Source organism: Dermacentor variabilis, chromosome 10 (assembly GCF_050947875.1).
Source record: "Dermacentor variabilis isolate Ectoservices chromosome 10, ASM5094787v1, whole genome shotgun sequence".
Lineage (NCBI taxonomy): Eukaryota > Metazoa > Arthropoda > Arachnida > Ixodida > Ixodidae > Dermacentor > Dermacentor variabilis.
This window is the reverse complement of record NC_134577.1, coordinates 90,808,041-90,814,040: the sequence shown is the minus strand read 5'-3', so window position 1 is coordinate 90,814,040 and position 6,000 is coordinate 90,808,041.

Sequence of the window (6,000 nt, the reverse complement as noted above, 5' to 3'; positions counted from 1 at the left end):
CAAGAGTGAAAGACAACTGGCATCCTCCTCTCTCGAATCCGCCACGTGGGGAGAGGGTGGTGGGGGGAGGGCTGTCTTTCCCGGGCTCTCCACCATAGCTTCTAAACCTTCAGACAACCCTAAAGCTCTGACGTGGCACGTCTCAAATAGTTATATCGTTAGCGTTCGCAGACGAAAGCGCCCCGCAACTCGGATGCGCGAGACCACGTGACATTTGCATCGTCGCCTTTGCATCAGCGGTGAAAGTCCGGCCACCGCCACGAGAACGGGCGAAAGTGCCAAAAGGAAGCTATTCGCTTTAAATGAATATGCAATAAAGTTCACCCGCCAAGAACGTCGTAAACTGTGATCGAGTGAAAGAAACAAAAGGTCGCAGTTTCCCGCGTATGGCGAAGCGTTGGCAAAGATAGCAGTGTGCCAGACTGTTACATACGATGTAAGTCTCGTAGCGTTGTTGGCATCATTAGTTGCAGGAAACCTTGGTATACTAAGTCAATGCACTTGGCGTCGTGGCACTCAAGGACACGCGTGAAGAGAGTTCAGTCGACGAACGTGAACGCTGGCGCTCGCAACTCAGTTGGTATGAGATATGCGCCCGCAGCGGGAAGTTTGCACTACTTGTCCCAAAAAGTGAACGTTCCCTGCTGCCGCTCCCTTCGCCATTTCAACTGTTCCGCGCCTCCGTAGGTCAGGTGACCTGCAACAGGTGGCGTGCGAGCCGCGTGTGCGCTCCGCTGTGCGCACTTGGCGGTCTTGTCCGCGCATGCGCCGTTGTGCCCAGCCCAGCACGACGGACGGCAACGGCGGTGCGGAAGCCTCTGGAGTGTCCGCAAGAAATGGCGATACGTTTCGTCCAATATTCGAGATTTTGAATACGAGTAAAACTTATCTCAGATCACTCAGCGGGGTATTCGTTTGTAAATTTCGATGACTCAATAAAAAAGATTGTGTAAAGTGCCCAGTGGCTCGTTGTGTATTGCTCCTCAAGCATAAGATCACACTTGCCGGCCCCATGCGGTGGTGGCCACGAAACAACCCGTGCACTTCGACACAGACGAACGTTTAGAACAGCAGGACGTAAAGTTTTTAAGGGGGTCTTCTTTTGCGCCATAGCGAACTGCTGTCTGCAGCTTATAGTTTTGAGGTAAGCCAGTTATACGTTGAATTTCTTTAAAGGGAATAAAGAGATGACAGGATTTCAGGCCCGGGAACCGCTTCTTCACTCTATCCTTATCACCCAACGTGTTCCACTTTCTTTTCCTGCTTCACTGACGGTGGAAATAAAGAAATCAAGCAATAAACACTTCCATCGTCCGCTTGGTCCTGCGCTGGTAAGGTGGCTAGATGAGCATGCCTTAGGACATTTTATGTGCACTGTACTATAAATAAAAATTTTCTAGATGACAAAGCGCTTAGGGTGTTTAATAATAATAATAATAATAATAATAATAATAATAATAATAATAATAATAATAATAATAATAATAATAATAATAATAATAATAATAATAATAATAATAATAATAATAATAATAATAATAATAATAATGCTTATTGCCACAAAATATACAACACAAGCAGGCCGGTCTAAGCCTCAGTTGGCTTGTAGGACCGTGCCAATGAATGTGATAGACAAAGCAAACAAATATACATAAATTGATGAGAAATGAAGAAAAATAAAGAAATAAAAAAACAAAAAAAAACGAAAGGCAAAAATTGACAAGAACAAGATAACATTTGGTTATCTACATATAACAAAAGTTGAAGACGTAAATATTGCGATGCAAAAAAGAATGTACAAGAGGGTAATTTTACTGTAGCTGCTTTAAGAAGTGTTTCAGCGTGCTTTTTGATGTCGCGTGAAAGATTTCTCCTGATAATCTGTTAAATATGTCAGGCGCATAAGCACAGCGTCTGGCCGCTCCATACCTTGTGGCTGAACGCAGAACTACATAAGGGACATGTTTTCTAAGCTCCCTTGCGGCGCCACGTTTTGGTTTGAAAGCGGAATTCCAGAAATGTTTAACGACAACTGTTTCTATAGGTAATGAATGGAAGTTTCGTAGCCCAAGTTCGCGGAAGACGTTTGCAGATGTTACTATTGGGGAATTGTACGCAACATTTTTAAGAATGTTCTTTATAATCCGGTCAACCCTGCAGCTCCAACCATCCAAACAAAAGCCAAAGACTGTAATGCCATACCTCAACACACTGTAACCTAGTGCCTGTGCTATAATCTTTTTTACAGACAAGGGTGCAATACATTTGATATTGAATAACAGCCAGGCTACTGACCTCAGTTTAGAACAAATAACTGATAAGTGATGATGCAACGATAAGTTATTATTATTATTATTATTATTATTATTATTATTATTATTATTATTATTATTATTATTATTATTATTATTATTATTATTATTATTATTATTATTATGCAGTTACAACCGAATACACAGCGTGACTGTCTGCTTGAGAGGAGGGCTGTACGTGTAATAATGGCTATCTATTAGGGCCATCATCCGTGAATTCTTACGCTAGCACGCTAGTGCGACGTCACGGTTATCAATTTTCTTTTTTTTTCACATTCAGGTAGTTGTGGCATAGCAAATGTTTTCGAAGCTTGTTAACTTCAGTCTTTGGCTTGTGTAGAATACAACGGAGTTCATGTTTACCAGTCAAAAAGAAAAAAGAAAAAAAATTTGCTGAGTCCTAGCAGACGCCTTCAGAATGTCATCACATCGAGCTCGCAGCGGTAACTTCAAAGCCGCATCGGCGCGATTCGTGTTTTTCGTTCTTGCGTCTTTTCTGGATTACCGAGCTTCCTCTCGTCTAAGAGCTGCTTTCCTCTTTGTTTGGTAGTGAGCGATGGGTATTGAAATTACGTAGCCCGAACAATTCTTCTCTTTAGTGTCTTTCTGAACGAACACGTGTGCGGCACGTAGAAAACTCCCTGCCTTCTGCTCTTCTCTTTCCTTCCTTCTTAGGGACTCACGGGCAGACGGCGGTGGTCTTCGCCGACTCGTCGATCGCAGCGGCGGAGCCGTTTCGCGTCGTCGGCAGCGTGCGGTCGAAGGCGACGCCGCACAGCACCAGGCTCCTGACGGCCTTGAGCTGGTCGCACGACGTCTGCCAGTCGAGCCGCAGAAAGCGTCGCCGCCTGTTGTCGTCTGCACGAACCCCCCGAGTGGTGAAGTGTACCGTTGATCAGTCGGGAGTGATGCGATTAGTGGCTAGTATAATGGTTCTTTTTAATACCACTAAGATAGCACCACGTAGAATTGAAGAAAAAAATACACGAAGCGTTATACACTCCACAACCTAACATATATATATACATATATATATATATATATATACACACACACACACATGGACTGGCGCCTCTTTTCCTTTTTTCTTGACAGACCTAAAAATTGGGGCATGCCAGGTATATGTCTGTGTCAGTGATAAGCAAACCTTTCCTTGATGTTTGCTGAAATGCCGTCACTTGAATTCTGTGTGGCTCCTTGCTCTACGCATGCCCTGGTCCCATTTTGTTTCCTTTACTTCATTCTCCACGTTTTCTCCGCCTGCCTCAGTCCTTGCCTCTAGTTGTGTTTGTGTAATCGAGAACCTACCCAGTGCCATATACTCAGTGGCCCAAGTTGTATAATTGGCAAACGGTATGAGCCAGTTACCCAAAAGTGGGATGGGAAAAAAGTGGTTAGCCTTAAAAGCAATTCGAGAAGTATTGTTGAACAATGAATCATGCATCTTCAATTGTACTGCTGGTAATGTCCGCCTCAGATTAGTTCAGTCCTAAGAATATAATTGTCTTATCCGCTGTATGTGTTATCTTTTAAAGAAATCGTTTAAGTATATAAAGTAACGTGGTTTATGCACAAGATGCCCATAAAAAGAACTAAGGTACTTATTTATTTTCTATATTTATACGAGCCTAATGCGGCACAGAAACGGCTATTGCATGTGTGTGTACAGAGTCCAAGGTTTCGAAAAAACCTTAAACATGTTTCAGGCAGCAAAAATTAAAAAACAATTCCAGCAGAACCAATCTCGAGATGACATGTCGATGTCAATGTGATTAGCATTGAAGTAATGTAGCTGCGCACCGTATCGACACGGCCGAAAAGCATCTTGTATGTCGCATGCGCTGCGGCAGGACACCGACCTCGTGCTTCCCTCTGGGCACGAAGCGCCATCTAGCGCCGCCACCGCAAAGTCCGCGCATGGCGCACGTCTGAACATATACTCATATGACGCGGGTTCGATACGGCCCAGCACCGGATGAATATTAAGAATTATTTTTTTTTGTGAGTGAAGGGCGTCGTAACCCATTGGCAGGCAGATAGACTAATTAAAGTTGGCCTGAAAGTGGTAAGATTACAGACGTAAATACTGGAAACTTGATATAATTCTTAAAGAATGAGAATTGCAGTAAATATGTAGAGTTACGGTATACAAAGAAATGAGAAGAAAAACCTACGAAACTACATTTGCATCAAGTGAGGCGCGAAATTCATTAAATGGAAATGTAAAGATATCCAGCCCTCCATTATGACACAGGAAAAACAAATCAGCGTTGCAGAAAACATACAATCAAAGAAACTAAATAGAGGAATGATCAGACTAAGCTTCTGGTATGGTCATACTCTTCCTTTACGAAACCATAACCACCTGCGCATTCCTTTAGCTTTAAAATCGCCGTCTCTTTTCGTGTATATTCCTATGCACCTTTAGGCACTAAGAATGTTTGTCAGATTTACTTAGCCTCTGGCATAGAAAACCATCTAACCACTTTACGAGCCTTAACAACCATTAGGGGTGTACGAATCTTCAAAACTTTCAAATAACGAATCGAATATTGTCCTATTCGATTCCGTCTTTGGATCGAATGCTCACCTTTCGATACGGGCGCTTGAATCGAATCGTCGTTTTTTAAAAAAGTGAGAAAGCGTGAAAGGCCGGATGCGTTTTCTTGGCTAATCCTACAGAGCTCAACGCATCAATTTTTTGACACGATGAGTTTGGTGCCTCTTAATGCCGATTTAAGTACGGGAAAAGCAACGCTCGGAAAGCCACACTCTCTTCCACTAAACGCGATTCACTCGCAATAGAATGTTGATTCTCCCCTGTATGCTGTACTGCCACGTGGTGGCACCAAATCTTCGAGTGAGTGCCTTCGTCGTCCTCACGCTATACTTACACCAACGAGAGAGTTAATTGTTTCACAACGCCGGTAAGTATTGCTTTTCGCGTTTTCTGATACACTGCTCGGAGGCCTTTAACGAGCAGTAGACTTCCGGTCGACTGCGTCCGCACCTTCGCGGGGTCCGCAGGCCGACCCGTGTTTCGTGTAGATGTGCGTGACGACCTCCTTCAGCTTCGCGATCAGCTCGGCAAACTCTGTGCAGCCGATGGCGGCGGTCTCCACGCACATGTAGAAGGTCTGCAGTAATCTGCGTTGAAGAGAGAGAGAGAAAGAGAGATAAGGAAAAGAAATGAGAATTTAAGTTCTGAGGTTTCACGCGCCAAAGTCCCGATGTGATTACGATTTACGCATCATAGAGGGATAGCAAGGAGAAAATTTGACTACGTTCATTTATTTTTGTGTATGTCTCTTCAAGCGTGCACCCGCGAATGATACGCGATCATTTTTTTGCATCCCATCATAATCAGAATGCGGCTGGCGCGACCGGCATGGACTCGTGCACACACGATACCCGTTAAGCTTGAATTTAATTCTGGGGTTTCACGTGGGGAAACCACGATTTGATTATGAGGCACGCCGTAGTGAAGTACTCCAGATTAATTTTTGACCACCGGGGGATCTTTCTCTTGCCGCTATTGTGCGGGGCGCGGGCATTTTTTTTTTTTTTTTCATAGCAACTAAGCTACCGCGGCGGGTGAGGAGAGGAACGGGGGAGGAGTTATTACAGGAGAGATCAAAGAGTACTGACAGCCTTTTTTTTTTGCTTGTGATGCGCGCTTTTCCCGCAC